Source organism: Pseudonaja textilis, chromosome Z (assembly GCF_049901715.1).
Source record: "Pseudonaja textilis isolate UNSWEBS1 chromosome Z, rPseTex1.2, whole genome shotgun sequence".
Taxonomy (NCBI): domain Eukaryota; kingdom Metazoa; phylum Chordata; class Lepidosauria; order Squamata; family Elapidae; genus Pseudonaja; species Pseudonaja textilis.
The window spans coordinates 94,030,989-94,048,571 of NC_142008.1; positions in this window are offsets into that span (position 1 = coordinate 94,030,989).

Here is a 17,583-nt window from a genome sequence, read left to right on the forward strand (position 1 = left end):
TTTTGGATTAGGTGGGTAATCTTCTTTCTTTGGAATCCATTGGCTGTTAGTACGTTAGTGAGAGTGTGTAGTTCAGTTTTTAGGTGTTGTTCATCGGCTAAGCATTATGTTCTGGAGATGAGTGTCTCGGCTACAGAATTGATCTGTGCTGGGTGGTGGTGTGAGAGTGCATGTAGATAGCGGTTTGTATGTGTTTTCTTCTGGTAGATGGTGTGTCCTAGGGAGCCATTGGATTTTTTGTATACTAAGACATCTAGGAAGGGAAGTTGATTGTTAGCTTCTGTTTCCATGGTGAATTGTATTTTGGGGTATAGGCTGTTGAGGTGTGTGAGGAAGTTGTTCAGTTTTTCTTTCCCATGTGGCCAGATTATGAAAGTGTCATCTACGTATCTGAGCCAGAGTTTGGGTTTGTGATCATATTTTTCTAGAGCTTGTGTTTCAAAGTGTTCCATGTAGAGGTTTCAATGACAGATGAGAGGGTGCTCCTTCTATTTGTTTGTATTTTTGTCCATTGTAGGTGAAGTATGTATTGGATAGGCAGTGGTTGGTCAGATCTAGGATGTGCTTGGGGGGATTGTATTTGTTTTGGATGGCTGTCAGGGCTTCTTTTATTGGCACTTGGGTGAAGAGGGATATGACATCGAAGCTCACTAGTAGGTTGCTGGGTTGTAAGTTTTGTTTCTTTATGATCTTGATGAACTGGAATGAGTTTCTTATGTGTGAGTTGATGGATTCTGCATAGGGCTGTATTTGTTTGGCGAGAAATTTGGCTAGGTTTTGTAGAGGTGAGCCTATGGAGCTGACTATTGGTCTAAGTGGGGTTCTTTCTTTGTGTATCTTGGGGAGACCATAAAGCTTAGGCATCTGGATGATTTCTTTCTGGGTATGATTCTTTGCTGGATTTTTTCACTGATGGGGGAGGCTTTTATTTTGGATCTGGTGGTTTTTCTAGGTAGGTGGTGGGGTCTGTGTTTAGGGGTTTGTATGTGGGGTCTTGGAGTAGGTTGGTTAACTTGGTTTGGTAGTCAGATGTGTTCATAACCACTGTCGCGTTGCCCTTGTCTGCTGGTAGGATTATTATGCTGGTGTCAGGTTATTTATTCAGGTTAAGTAGTGCAGTTTGTTCTTCTTTGGATAAGTTGCTTTTGTGTGGTTTGCTAGTGCAGAGGATGTTGGTGATTTCAAGTCTGATTCTATTAGCATCATCAGGGTTGGTTTTGGTCAGGCTGGTTTCAACTCCGCATATGATGGTTTCTGTGGGGATGTGTTTGGGAGCAACAGCAAAGTTGAATCCTTTTGAAAGGACATTGGTTTCGGCTTCGGTAAGGATCTTGTCTGAGATGTTGTGCACTGTTTGTTTCATGTGTGGCTGTGAGGGGGGAGGAGTTTGTTTCTGGCGTTGTTGTAGTTTTCTGAGTTTGCTGGTGTGTGTGTCTGCCTTGAGGGTGGTCTATGTTTCGGCTCTCCAGACAGCGAGTTGTTTGTATTTGTCCCAAATAAGGGGTAAATCTTGTTGCTGAGTCTGAGGTGAAGTGTGAGGAGATCTTTGTTGATTTGGTCTAGGAGGAATCCTTTTGTGTGAAGTTCATTTCTAATTGACTTTGTTCGGGTATTTTCCCACATCATTATAGTTGTGCTTTTAAAGTTGTAGCAACATTTCGGCAGAATCTCATCTGCCATCATCAGGCTTCTGTATAGTGTTCATCTGTGAGTCAGACTTTCACAGCCATTTTTGTTTTAAATTTGGTGCTAGCCTAGGCTGTGCCAGAATGGGTTTTTTTTTCTTCCTCCTGATTGGTTGGGAGTCTTGGTCTGTGTTTATTGGAGTTTGCTGTGTTCTGCTTGATTGGTGTTTCTAATATCTTCTGTTTTGTAGCTTTTTTTGTCTTGATTGGCTGGCAACATTGTGTTTCCTGTATTGGAGGCTTTTAGTGTGGCTTGGCTCTGAGTAAATGGATGGCTGTCATTTATTAGGAAGCTAGGTTTCATCTGGGTGCCTGGTTGGGGTGTGTTTGAGCTGGAGGTATCAGGGGGAATCTGTTTGTGCCCAGATGTTTGGCTGGCTTGTGATGCGGAGATTTTTTTGTTTGTGAGTGCAGGTTTCCAGATAATTGACAGTCTGGTGGAGTCATCTCTTCTATTCATGCTTTCTGGTCTTTTTTTCAATCTCTATGGCTTCTCTGATAATTCTGTAGCTGGGGTTTTCTATAGTGGCTAGGGTTTTGGTGCCATTGAAGTTGATGCCATGACCTGTGGCTTTCATGTGTTGGACTAGTGAGGAAGTGTGTTCCAGCTTTTTTACTGCATTTTTGTGTTCATCCAGGCAGATACTTATTCTTCTATTGGTCTGTCCAATGTATGTGGCAGGGTATGATGCACAGGGGACTTCATATATCCCTTGGTTTTCCAGGTCAATTTTATCTTTGGGGTTTCTAAGGATGTCTGCTATTTTTCTGTCTGTTTTGAAGGCAGTCTTAATGTGATGCCTGTGTAGTATCTTACTGATTTTGTCTGTAGTACCTCTGTCTGTAGTACCTTTGTCTGTGTAGTATCTTACTGATTTTGTCTGTAGTAGGGCAGGACAGCTGTTCCATAGGTCTGTTCATCTTCTAGGTCTCCATTATGTCTCAGTATTTTTTTGTGGATCAAGCCAGTGATTTTGCTTTTGTGGAAGCCATTGGCTGTCAGTACTTTAATCAGGGTGCATAGTTCAGTCTTTATGTGTGTGTTATCTGCCAGGCATTTGGTTCTGGCAATTAGTGTTTTGGCCACGGAGTTTATCTGTGCTGGGTGGTGGTGGGATTGGGGGTTGAGGTAGCAGTTGGTGTGTATAATCTTCTGTTATATGGTGTGTCCTAGTGTGCCATCTGTTTTTTTTTAGATTAGTACATCTAGGAATGGTAGTTGTTTGTTTCTTTCTGTTTCCATGGTGAACTTGATTTTGGGGTGTGTGCTGTTTAGGTGTGTTAGGAAATTGTTTAGGTTTTCTTTTCCATGGGGCCAAATCACAAATGTGTCATCGATGTATCTTAGCCATAGTTTGGGTTTGTGGGTGGCATTGGCTAGGGCTCTGGATTTGAATTCTTCCATGAACAGGTTTGCAATGACGGGTGACAGTGGTGTTCCCATAGGGGCTCCTTCAATTTGCTTGTATCTTTGTCCTTTGTATATGAAATACGTGTTGGTTAAGCAGTGTTCTATTAGTTCCATAAGGTGTTTGTGTGGTTGGTATTTATTTTTGATGATTTTGATAGTTTCTTTTATCGGGACTTGAATGAATAGTGAAACCACATCGAAACTTACAAGCAGATCTTTTTGTTCCATGTGTAGATCTTTGATCATTTCCAAGAGGTGGTATGAGTTTTGTACACGTGAAGCTGCTGCTTCAGCATGGGGCTGTAGCTGCTTTGCTAGGTATTTGGCTAGGTTTTGTAGTGGTGCTCCTCTGGAGCTGACTATGGGTCTGAGAGGTATGCCTTCTTTGTGTATTTTGGGGAGGCCGTATAGTTTGGGGCATCTGGAAGATTTTTCTCTTGGGATGATTGTCTGTTGGATCTCTTTGCTCATGTGGCTGGTTATAATTTTCTTCTTGGTTATTTTTTCCAGATATGTGGTTGGGTCTGTGTTTATGGGTTTGTATGTGGAGTCTTGGAGTAGGTCTGTCAATTTTGTTTTGTAGTCTTTTCTGTCCATTACTACTGTGGCATTACCTTTATCTGCTGGAAGTATGATTATGCTGCTGTCGTTCCTTAAGGCTTGCAGGGCTTTTAGTTCCTCTTTGTGCAAGTTGCTTTTGGGTGGTTTGCTTATGCATAGGATGTTAGTGACTTGGTGTCTTATTCTATCAGCTTCATCTGTATTTAATTTAGTTAGGCTGGATTCCACTCCACATATGATGGATTCTGTGGGGATTTTTTTGGGTGCTATAGCATAATTGACTCCTTTGGTTAGGACATCTGTTTCTGTTTTGGTGAGTTCTCTGTTGGAAACGTATACTAATTGTTTCAGGTGTTGTTGTGAGTTGTTGGGGGCTTTCTTGTCATGTTCTAATTTCTTTAGTTTCTTCAGGAGCTTATCATTTTTGTAAGTGGTTTCAGTTTCAGCTCTCCAAGTTGTAAGTTGTTTTATCTTGTCCCAAAGTAGAGGGTGGATTTTGTTGCTCAATGGCACCAAAGCCCTAACCACTATAGAAAACCCCAGCTACAGAATTATCAGAGAAGCCATAGAGATTGAAAAAAGACCTGAAAGCATGAATAGAAGAGATGACTCCACCAGACTGTCAATTATCTGGAAGCCTGCACTCTCAAACAAAAAAAATCTCCACACCACAAGCCAGGCAAACACCTGGGCACAAACAGACTCCCCCTGATACCTCCAGCTCAAGCACACCCCAACCAGGCACCCAGATGAAACCCAGCTTCCTAATAAATGGTAGCCGTCCGCTTACTCAGAGCCAAGCCGCACTAAAAGCACTACAGGAAACACAATGTTGCCAGCCAATCAGGACAAAAAAAGCTACAAAACAGACAGAAGATATTAGAAACACCAATCAAGCAGAACACAGCAAACTCCAAGACCAATAAACACAGACTAAGACTCCCAACCAATCAGGATGAAGAAAAAAACATTCTGGCACAGCAGTAGGCTAGCACCAAATTTAAAACAGAAAAGGCTGTGAAAGTCTGACTCACAGATGAACACTATACAGAAGCCTGATGATGGCAGATGAGATTCTGCCGAAACATTGCTACAACTTTAAAAGCACAACTATAATGATGTGGGATAATACCTGAACAAAGCTGAATACCATACATATAAATACCCACGAAAACATATATATACATACATATGTATATGTATATGTGTGTGTGTGTGTGTGTGTGTGTGTGTGTGTGTATAGACACGACCATGGACCAGAAGCTGCACGGCAGCTGCATCACTACCCACTTCAAACCCCTCCGAGACATACATGAAGCAAACCGACACCCACTATGAAGATGCAGAAGGACCACGAACTCGAAGCCAAACAGCAAGATCACAACTCACCAGCTCAAATCCCCAGCAACTAAGACTAACCTGAGCACAACCAAGCCCCCACCTGAACAGAACACGCCTCCAACCAATCAGAACACGGCTAACCCCCAACCAATCAGAACACAGCCAAACCCCTACCAATGAGAACACACCCCCACCCAATCAGAACACAGCCAAGCCCCCACCCAATCAAGTCCCACCCCACTGGCAGTTAAAAGGAGGAAGCAGCTGCAATCTCACATTACTCTGAGAAGCACAGAGCCAGAGACAGAAGCCTGAAGATGATGAATGAGACTTCATCGAAAGCGTTGCCTAGATACTTCGAATCTTACGCGGGAGAAAACTCCGAACAACCAAAGATCCACATACAAATACCCGTGAGAACCTCAGAAAACATATATATGTATATATGAGTGGGTGTGAGTCTGTTTTCTACATGGAAGTGTGGTGGTGGCATCTTGTGTGGCTCTCATGGGTGTGGGTCTGGTGTCCTTCTTCATGTTAGGTACTCGTCTGTTCATGAGGGCGGGTTTCCAAATGGCTGGAAGGCGGGAGGTGTCATCTCGTTTGTTCATGCTGTGTGGGCGTTTTTCTATCTCTATGGCTTCTCTGATTATTCTGCTGTTGAAGTGTTCGGTTTTGGCGATGGTTCTGGCATTTTAAAATCAATTTCATGTCCTGTGGCTTTGAGGTGTTGGACCAGGAAGAGGTCGTTTCTTCTTTTTTGATTGAGTTCTTATGTTCTTCAATGCGTGCACTTATTCTTCTGTTAGTTTGTCCAATGTATGTGGTAGGGCAGGCAGTGCAGGGGATTTCGTATACTCCTTGGTTTTCTAATTCGATTTTGTCTTTGGGGTTTCTTAGGATGGTGGATATTTTTCTGTTTGTGCAGAATGCTGTTTTGATGTTGTGTTTTTGGAGGATCTTGCTAATTTTGTCTGTAGTGCCTTTTATATATGGGAGGAGGGCTTTGCCGTTTTCTTGTTCTCTGTCTTGGATTTTGGTTGGGGTTTCTTTTGGATTAGGTGGGTAATCTTCTTTCTTTGGAATCCATTGGCTGTAAGTACGTTGGTGAGAGTGTGTAGTTCGGTGTTTTGGTGTTGTTCATCGGCTAAGCATTTTGTTCTGGAGATGAGTGTCTTGGCTACGGAATTGATCTGTGCTGGGTGGTGGTGTGAGAGTGCATGTAGATAGCGGTTAGTATGTGTTTTCTTCTGGTAGATGGTGTGTCCTAGGAGCCATTGGATCTTTTGTGTACCAAGACATCTAGGAAAGGAAGTTGATTGTTGGCTTCTGTTTCCATGGTGAATTGTATTTTGGGGTGTAGGCTGTTGAGGTGTGTGAGGAAGTTGTTCAGTTTTTTTTCCCGTGTGGCCAGATTATGAAGGTGTCATCTACGTATCTGAGCCAGAGTTTGGGTTTGTGCTCGTATTTTTCTAGAGCTTGTGTTTCAAAGTGTTCCATGTAGAGGTTTGCGATGACAGGTGAGAGGGTGATCCCATGGGTGCTCCTTCTATTTGTTTGTATTTTTGTCCATTGTAGGTGAAGTATGTATTGGATAGGCAGTGGTTGGTCAGATCTAGGATGTGCTTGGGGGGTTGTATTTGTTTTGGATGGCAGTCAAGGCTTCTTTTATTGGCACTTGGGTGAAGAGGATATGACATGAAGCTTACTAGTAGGTCATTAGGTTGTAAGTTTTGTTTCTTTATGATCTCAATGAACTGGAATGAGTTACTTACGTGTGAGTTGATGGATTCTGCATAGGGTTGTAGTTGTTTGGCAAGAAATTTGGCCAGGTTTTGTAGAGGTGAGCCTATGGAGCTGACTATTGGTCTGAGTGGGGTTCCTTCTTTGTGTATCTTGGGGAGACCATAAAGCTTGGGACATCTGGATGATTTCTCTCTGGGTATAATTCGTTGCTGGATTTCTTCACTAATGGGGGAGGCTTTTATTTTGGATTTGGTAGTTTTTTCTAGGTAGGTGGTGGGGTCTGTCTTTAGGGGTTTGTATGCAGGGTCTTGGAGTAGGTTGGTTAACTTGGTTTGGTAGTCAGATGTGTTCATAACCACTGTCGCATTGCCCTTGTCTGCTGGTAGGATTATTATGCTGGTGTCTTCTTTCAGGTTAAGTAGTGCAGTTTGTTCTTCTTTGGATAAGTTGCTTTTGGCTGCACTACATACACATACATACACACACACACACACACACACACACACACATGTATGGCATTCAGCCGAACAAAGCTGAATGCCATACATGTAAGTACCCGCAAAAACTTAAGAAAACAAATACACACACATACATATATATACATATGTATACATATATAACATGTATCTCAGAAACCATATATAACAGAAACCATATATAACATACACACACACACACACACACACACACACACACACACACATATGTATACATATATAACATACATACATACATACATATATACGTATATCACACACACACACACACACAATTGCTGTTGACCAAAAAGATTGAGATAACAGTCTGGCACAAATGTTTCCATTAGAGTGTTTTTTCCAGGGTAAAATGGAAGGTTGCATGTGCAAGATTAACTCTCCTCTCCCACACCCCATTACTTAGGGATTAGATTTAAGGGGTAAAAGCTCAGGAATTCATCAGGATCAGAAGGAAGAGAAACACAGCATCCTCCCAAAATCAATATGCATATTTTCCCAACAATATGCAGATTCTATATTTTCTAAGAAATGCAACATATAAAGACATTCTGGACCGTGCTGATGAGTTGCATTATCCAATAGTCTGCTTTCCAAGAATTTCTAAGAAGGATTCATGGTAAATTGGACATCATTGAAATAATATGGACAGCATTGTCCAGACAAATGCTGGCAAACAAACAAATTCTGGCTAGCAAAATATCTCCAGAAAAAGGAAAGCTGATGAGATCATTCACTTGCACTTTGAACAGCTGCTCCTTGTAAGTAGATTGCACGAACTGAGGCTGAGCGGCTTGGAGGGAAGGAAGGAAGGAAGGAAGGAAGGGATTCAGTTATTTTGTGTATAAATTCCTAATTAAAATTAGAACTTGTTCTGACTGTGCATGGTAAATTTGTTGGGATAGAATTTAATTTGCAGGGAACTAAGATTTTGATAATGGGAATTTATTTCCCAAATAAAGACAAAGCATAGCTCTTATAAAATATTTATGGAGAGATTCATAGGCTCTTTTTTAAAAAAATTAAAATTATTGTTTCATGGGAGCTCAGAATGGAGTGATCTCCCCACAATTGAACAAAATCTCAGAAAAAATATTAAAATCATTCAGGGCAAATTACCAGGTTTTATATGGTTATTTTTTACAGTTTAGGATTGGTTGACACATAAAATGGCAGTTTAACATAGTGTACCCAGTTTTCTGAAAGATACAGATCCTTTTCAAACATTTGGATTACAAAGAACTTGGTTGGTAAGGTTTCTAAAACAGAGCTATTACCAAATACTTTTTTGAATCATAATCCTATGATTTTGTTTATAAAAGAAAATCTATTTTTAGATGGAATCCAAATGAAGTGTTGCTACAGAAAGAAGCAGTGGTGATGGTGGGATTGTAAAAAGAAATGATAAAAATGAAAGCAATTTAAGTAAAGGCACATTTAAGAATGTTTTGAGGTGTGAATAAAGTTTTCATTGGAAATTGTTTTATGAAACATAGTAATGAACTTAAAATATAAATTCAACAGAGAACACAAGCTGTTTTGGATAAAATAAAAAGAAAAAGAATTAAAGACATTGCCACAGAGGAATTTCTCAATAAATTAAACTTTTACCATGACAATTACTGCAATTAACAGTAAGATAAATGGAAACAGAAATGACTTGTGTACGACAAAAAATAGTTTGCAAAATTATAGTAGCTAGCATAAATTTTAAAAAGAAAAATGAAAGAAAATGACATTGAAATTACGAGGGGAATACTGTATTAATGGACAATGTGGCTACACAAAAACACTTTAAAAATATTACATTTTCAAGAAAGAAAGCAACAGAAAATAGATGATCATTTAAATTACTGAGGATTACAGATTATGAATGGATCTATAACAATAAGGGAAGTTTTTGAAACTGTAAAATATTAAACTAGGAAAAGTACCTGAGCCAAATCAGGTTCCTATTATAAATGTTTTGACAATGAACTTTTACAACCTTTATGAAACAGAATAAACTCTATTCTACAGAGAAGAAAGATCCCAGAGAGTTGGAACAAGGCCAATACCTTTCTAGCTTTAACATCTAAAGAGTCATTACTGAATAATGACTTCAGGTTGTTTGCTGATTGATTCAACATAAATTTGCAAAAATATATTCATGAGGATCAATTTGGATTTTAACTAAAAGGCAATTAAAAAACAATGTTAGAAATGGTTTAGACATTTTGGAATATTTGGAGCAACATAATAAAAAACAAGCCTCATTGGTTTTCTTGGATGCAGAGAAGGCCTTTAACAATTTGAACTTTCTTGTTCAAAATTTTGGAAGACAAGAATTTTGAAGATAACTTTATAACATAGGTAAAATTGGTTTACCTTTTTCTGCCACTGGTTTGGTTTTAATGAAAGAGCTTTGGAATTAGAAGGGCTTAACCTGACAATTGGGTGTTGTGGATATATGTGGTATGGAATAGTCAAGGTTAATTTTAAAAATAATTATGTTAAACGTGCCACATTGAGAATATAGAATAGATAAAAACTCAGATTGTATCTGAAAGTACCTTTGTTGCTCTTAGCACAGCATGAATTTTATAGATGAGAATTTATTTATTATGTGGTGTATAAATGAAAAACAATAGACAAATGGCTAATTTATCATGAGATAATGGAATGTTTGTTAAGAGGAATGTAAAATAAATTAAAATTATGAGAATTGATGGTGGAAGTTGTTTACATTTATTAGGAAAAGTTAAAGTGAACAAAAGAATATAGTTTTGAAGACTGAGTTTGAAACAGAATTGTATACCAGTAATGAATATATAATTGCTAAAAAGTATAAACTTTTACTGAAATTTAAAACAACAGAGCTAGTGAAACAATGCATGAGAAAATGGGCTAAAATGTTGGTTATAATATACAATGGGAAAATATGTATTGAAAGATTAAAATGTGTATAACATATAACACTATGTTATAATCTTAATTTTTAAAAATAAGATTTGTTTCCAGAAAAATTGTCTAGAATGTATAAAGTTCAAATTTATGTTGGAATTGTAAACAAGAAAAAGGAACATTTTATTGTGTTTGGTACATATGTCAAAAAGCTAGAAAATTCTGGATTTGAAGGCATATACATTGATTCAGAAGATTTTAAACTTTAATATACAATTGAAATCATAAATTTGGAAAAAAAGTCATGGAACTTAGTTTTTATATGTGATAACTGCAGCAAAATTGTTGAATGTGCAAAGATGGAAAGCTTTGGCACTACTATCAATGAAAGAATGACTGGTGAAGATGGAACTTCCTGATATGGCTAATTTGATTTCTTTAGATAAATTATCTATATTTATTGCTGACTGAAACCTCTTTAGGGACTTTTGGTGTGAAACAGAAAGAAAAAAGAATTTATGCTTTTAATGATTAGACAGGATAAATCATAGTAAGAAGAGCTTGTTATGTTGTAATGATAGAATAAGAGGTACATTTATAATTGTACTTATAAAAATTGTACTCCTATAAAAAAGGTTGGAAGCTATTTCCTTGTACCTTTTTTGTTTTCTAACTTTCCTGCACTTGTAGCTTTGGTTTGTTTGTTTTTCTTTACTTTTTCTTACTTTATATTAGTTTTTATCTTTATGTTGAAAATATTAATTAATTAATTAATATTCTGTTTTCCAGGATGAATCTGGGGGCTAGTTAGATCTTGCTCCAAGTTGATAGCATCTTCTAATCCCTTATTTTTCCTGAAAATAAGATTTCTTCTGCAGACAATGGCCAGAAATCAACTTTTAAAACCTGTCTTTAATTCTGATATAGCTGAAATAGCTCATGCTATTTATATACTAATTATTTTTATTTACTATTGTCTGTGGTTTAAGAATAATTACTGAGAAAGGCTGCACAATATAATGCTATCATCAAATGTTTTAATCAAAGCACCATATACAGTATTTGAGGAGATTTGTTTCACTTTAATCTACATGAAGAATTGAAACCATTCCAATCAAATTTACAATATGAAAAGTCAATAAAATGCTTTCCATCTGCACAGAAAATAATCAGGTAGTTTTTGCACTCGGGAATCTGAGATTGAGTTAAATTTTAGGACAAATGAAACTGGCATCTCCATTTCTTTTTCTAAGCAAATTGAAGGGTTCTGTATATAATTTTTAACAAGTTGGATCTGATTTTCTGTACTTGTCTTATCTGTTAGTGATAAAAATATGAACATTGTGTAAAATAGTGTATGACTTATTTAGCATATTAAAATAATATTTGCATGTTGTCATATTAGCATATTATACAAAATTAATATGTTAATATTAGCATATTATACAAATGACATTTGCCCAATCTGTTTGAACTCTGAATCACATTGGATTCATAACAATAGATGCATAGCAAAAGCTTTCCTTGAAAATACTTTTATGCTTGCTGGTGTATCACAGAAGTTCAAATGAAGTGAGTGGAGAAGGAAGCAAAATTAATAATCTAAAATTAAGCACACTTCTTACGCACACATTCACAATCTGCTATCTATATCAAAGCTGCTTGATGATTGAGTGTTTTCATGCCTCTGGATAAGAGCTAACCAATTAATTCTCCATTGAGATAAAGCTCTCTGTCTCTCTCTGAGAATTGAAGCGGTGTTCATTCTGTTCAAGAAGTGACTATGCTGTTCCTAAAGAATCATAAACAAGATTTAGTAGTATTTGTGGATTCAAAGTTGCCACTGGAGGCTGAAGTGGCTTTTACTACTCAAAAGGATAGGCTAAGCATAATATAGCTATAATGCTTTATCTGGGCAGGATTAACAGGTATTCACATATTGGTTCTGCCTTGCTGAGTCTATTACAGTGGGGCTACTTTTCACAATATTTCACAAATATTTTATTTTATTTTGAGATTTCATGTACATAAGAAATGCATTCAAAGAAAAATATATAGTGAAGTGAGTGCAGAAAAGCAAAAAAATGATAAGGAAAAAGAGAGAAAAGAATATAGAGAAAATTAAAAGAAAATAAAACCCAGAAAACATATATAAAGAAATGGCTACCAGTATGAGTTATTAGTATAAAATAATAAAGGAGAGTACAAATAAAGAAATGGAATAAATATCCTTCTTGGCAGTTATACATTAAATTCTAATCAAGCCTAATCTCTCCAATTTTATCTTAATTCCCTTCTTTCTATAACCTATTCTTTCTAGTCATCAAAAGCATAGATAATAAAATCATTTCTTTCCCACACAAAAAGTCCATCAGGTATTTCTAGTCCTTAATGAATGTTAATAATAACCTTTCTCTAATCAAGAAAGTCAATCTGTCTATCTAGGATTTCACCAAATATTTCACCAATTTCATCAATTATTCTTCCATAGTAGAAAATCTTATTTCTTTCCATCTTTGTACACATAATACTCTTGTTGCTCTAAACATATCATGAAATTATCTTATGTGGCTCTTTTCTAACTGTTTATTTATCAATCCTAAAAGGAAAAGGTCTGGCTTCAATTGAATATTGATCTTTAAAATCTTCTGCTCAGGGGTGGGATTCAAATTTTTTAACAACCAGTTCTGTGGGCATGGCTTAGGTGATGGGTGTGGCTTGGTGGTCATGTGACTGGGTGGACATGGCTTGGTGGTCATGTTTTTGGCTGGGTGTAGCCAACTCAATATCACTTACATCAAAGCACGCATCTCATCGGCTGGCCTCTCATGACTGTGGGGATGCTGCAGCAGTTGTAAGTATGAAAAATGGTCATAAGTCACTTTTTTCAGTGCCATTGTAACTTTGAATGGTCACTCCACACAAGCAAAATACCAGCAAAGGAGGGGAAAAATAACTCCAGAGAAGTTTCAGAGACAGGTAGTCTAGTCCTGCCAAGAATATAATAAGGGTTAACAAAGAGGCAGTTTCTGTAAGCAACACCGGAATTTTTCCCTCCTGCCTTCATTACAGGATTAGGCCAGTAATTTCTTCTAACAATCAGTTCTCCGAACTGCTTAGAATGTTAACAACTGGTTCTAGTGAGTAGGTGCGAACTGGTAGAATCCCACCCCTGCTTCTGTTTCAACATTAGTATTTGAATAATTTTTAAAGATTTTTGACATGTTCACAAGCATGATAAAGCATCCCTTTATGTTGTCCACATTTCCAGCATACATTTGAAATATATTACCTGTATATATTCTAGATAATTTCTCTGCTGATGTACCAAGGATACATCATAAGATTCAATTCTTTTAATCATCTGTATGATGGTTCCATCTGTATGTTGTAATAATCCTAATTGTACCCATTTTATCATACATTTTTACCTCTTCTGTTTCAGATGGATACAAAAGTTTATACTTTTTAGCAATTATACGTACATTGTTGAGTTATACATTGATCATTGTATTTCAAATTTTTATTCATTTAAAATTTTTCTGATAATTGTAATTGAGAAAACTAATAACAGCTATATCTTTCTGCCACTAACCAGCCTTTTAATGTGATGTTGTAAAATTTTCCTTGGTGATTTTCCAATAATTCTTTGTACTGTAACCATTTGTCTTTATTTGTTGTTTCTCTTCTATAAAATGTTTAGATCCACAGAGATATTTTCACAATGGCCAGAAATCTCAGGTTGTTGAGAACTACACAGTTAATTGCTACGTGAAATTGACTGTTTTAAAACAATATTATGCCAGTGATTTTTCATTTGTGTGACTGCCTATTTTTGTGCTTAATACAAATGTCTGGTATTAATTTAGCCGTAAGTAAACTAAAACTAAATTAGCCCCAAATAGGTTTTTTTCTGTTTCTTCATTGTAATCACTTCATCTGAAATCCTGACTATAGGGAATTCTACAGGCAAAAAGCTCACAGAGGGAAAAAAGCCTTTTTTTTTTTTTTTACAGTAAAGCTACTACATATTTATAATGCCTTCCCCAGTGGGGCACCATGGCCTTTTCAGCACCAAGACCTTTTATTTTCTCAGCATTCTCAGGAAATTAATTTTGGTCTTTTAAAATTTCAGATTCTTTAATTGCTAGTTTATTGTCACACTTTATACTGAATTTATTACAATTACTTTTCCTACTGCTAAGTTTATCTTGTCCATTATGCTGTTGTTTATAGTTGCTCTTATAAGTGTTATTTTTATAAATTTGTTTTATTATCTCTAATTGGTTGTATCCTTTAAAAATAATTTATTTTAACTGACACCAAATTCCAAGGAACTCCTATGGGATAGTAAAAATCTCAGTAAAGAAGAGTTCATTTATTTGTTTATTATCCAAGACCAATTATGCACTCAACGGTCATATAAAAGAATAGTATCATCATCATCATCTTGATTATTAGAAAAGTTAAATTTTCTTATAATTGGCATTATGATGTCTATTCCCTATTGAATGTGCAAGGGATGCTTCAGCAGTATATGTGACATTAATTCACCTTCTATATCAGACTAAGAAGGAGGATCCCCAAATGCATGGCCTCATTTCTTATTTTTTAAAACAAAAACAAAAAACCCCAAGAAACGAGGCCGTACATTTGGGGTGCTTTTTCAAGCGGCAACTGGACTTTCTTTGAAGATGTTTGTTTCGCTTCTCATCCAAGAAGCTTCTTCAGCTCTGACTATTATTTTTCATTTATTTGCTTCTGATGGACAACAAGTACTGATAGTTCTCAACTTACAGCTTTTCATTTAGTAACCGTTCAAAGTTACAACAGCATTGTAAAAAGTGACTTGTGACCGTTTTTCACACTTTACAACCGTTGCATCCTCCCCATGGTCATGTGATCAAAATTCAGGTGCTTGGCAACTAATTCATATTTATGAGGGTTGCAGTGTTCTGGCATCATGTGATTCCTTCTTGCGACCTCCTACAAGCAATATCAATGGAGAAGCCAGATTCATTTAACAACAATTGTAGTGATTCACTTAGCAGCTGTGGCAAGAAAGGTTGTAGAATGGGACAAAAGTCGTTTAACAACTGTCTTGCTTTAGTAACAGAAACCCAGGGCTGGTTTGCTCAATTTTCACAGGACTACCTGTAAAAAAATAGGAACATAAATACGGTGTTTTTCTTGATGCCAGGGATCTTTTTGTCCCTCACTATTTCAGAAGTCAGTGTCAGTTGCACAAAAGACAAGGACAACACTTTGCTGTCACATATTGCCAGGTCTCTGTCCATCACATGTCCATCATATCATGTAGATATTTTAGTTAATGTGCCTACTGCTGCTTCCAATTTATTTATTAAACCAATTGATGTAGCTGCCCAACTCACCTGTGGATGATTCTGGTTGGCTTACAACATTTAAAATCCACCATATAAAAAACCCATAATCCACACACAACCCGTTCCCATGACAGCAACAACGCGATCAAATCAACTACTTGATCAGCACCATCTCCATTCATGATCCTCATGCCTGATTTACAAAAACCATGTTTTTAGAGTGAGACTAATCAAACATCAGGAGGAAGAGAAGGGCCCACATTGAGAATGTTCTTTCTCATGGTCCCAAAAAGTATAGTACATTCCTAATTGATATGGCCCATAACATACCTGATCCGCCTTTTTCTTGTATTTTTCATACTGCTCATCATCATTTGGGAGCTAATGGCAGCATAGTGGATATGAATTTGTCTTTCCAAGTTGGATGTCAATTATTTGGGATAGGAGAGATTAGGAAACAGACACCACAAGGGTTCATGAAATGATATTGTACTGTTTTAGGATATGATAACACAATTTTAAAAGATTATCAGAGCTCCTCTCTATCCATTCTTATATGAAGCGGAATCAAAGTGTTTTGAATTTCTACTTCATGCTTTTCACTTCCCCTGCATTGAGTAATGGTTCTCCTATTCTGAAGTCATTTGTACATTCATTACAACAAAGAAAAATATAGATTGCATGGAAGAGATACTGATAGGGATGATGGGGGACGAGCGGTCTGCCACCTCCAAGTGGTGTCCCCTGGATGCGCGAAGCCGTCAAACGCTGACCGTAACTGAGAGCAGACCCTCCGACGACAGGCCCACGCGACAGGCCGGCTGGAGTACTCAAATGCCGCATCAACATGATGGAAACGTCCACTACAAAACACACGTCCAATGCTACCGCGTTCGGGGGAACCGACGGGCGCAGGAGACCATTGGCCTGCGCCAAAAATCAACGAAATGGTCCACGCGGAAAGCACGGCCGTGTGAAAAACGCAAGCGGGAACAGAGGACTGCCAGACACTCAAGGTGGCCACCTGGAACGTGGATTCGCTGACTGGACGCTCGACCGAGATCGTCAGGGCCATGCGGGACAGGAAGCTGGACATCTGCTGCCTCCAGGAAACTCGCTGGAAGGGCAACAAGGCTACGACTATAGACGGCTACAAGATCATATACACCAGCTGTAAGGAAAACCGCGGCGGTGTAGCTGTGGTTGTCAGTCCAAGCTGGCAAAGTTCCGTCGCAGAAGTTAAGCGCCTCACAGAACGACTGATGATAATCGTCGTAGCGACCGAGAGGCAGCGCCACACATCTTGTCCGCCACGCCCCTCAGACCGGATGTCACGAGGAGGAGAAGGATACCTTCTGGGAACTGCTCGACATCCAACTCAGGCAGATCCCACACGAAGACGACATCATCATCTCGGGCGACCTGAATGGTCATGTAGGGCGGGACAAAACGGACACCAGTGCCACGGTGGGCACGGCACAGGCGATACGAATGAGAATGGCCAGAGGATCCTGGACTTTGCCGACTCCCATGATATGACCATCACGAATACCTGCTTCATTAGGCGAGAATCTCAACTCCTCACCTACCATAGCAGAAACGGGAGCCACCACACACAGATCGACTACATCATCGCACGACGAAGAGCCGCTAAAGCGTGCTCAACGCCAAGCGTGCACCGTATGAATCGAGCAGTCAGCACAGGCCGCTGATGGCGTAAGATCAGGATCAGCAAGCCCAAGACCAGGATTGACAAAGGAATGCAGACCAGCCACGAATCAAGTGGTGGAACCAGAAGAAGATGGCGGGACCCCTCATCAAACCGGAGCAGTTCCTGCAGATGGTCGACGGGCCACAGGAAGCGTGGTCCATGCTGAAGAGCACTGTTCACACTGCAAGCTGCCAACAGCTTGGTTGCACCAAGCCAGGACGGAGACGCATCGAAGCGAGATACATGGCTCTGGACACCGGAAGTACAAGATGCCGTACACCTGAAGAAACGGCTCTACAAGGCCTTTCTTCAGGACAAGACCAGCGAGAAGCTCTGCGAACACAAGGCGGCCAAAAAGGCAGCCAAGAAAGCAGTAGCGACAGCCAGAAGCTCCCACTACGATGAC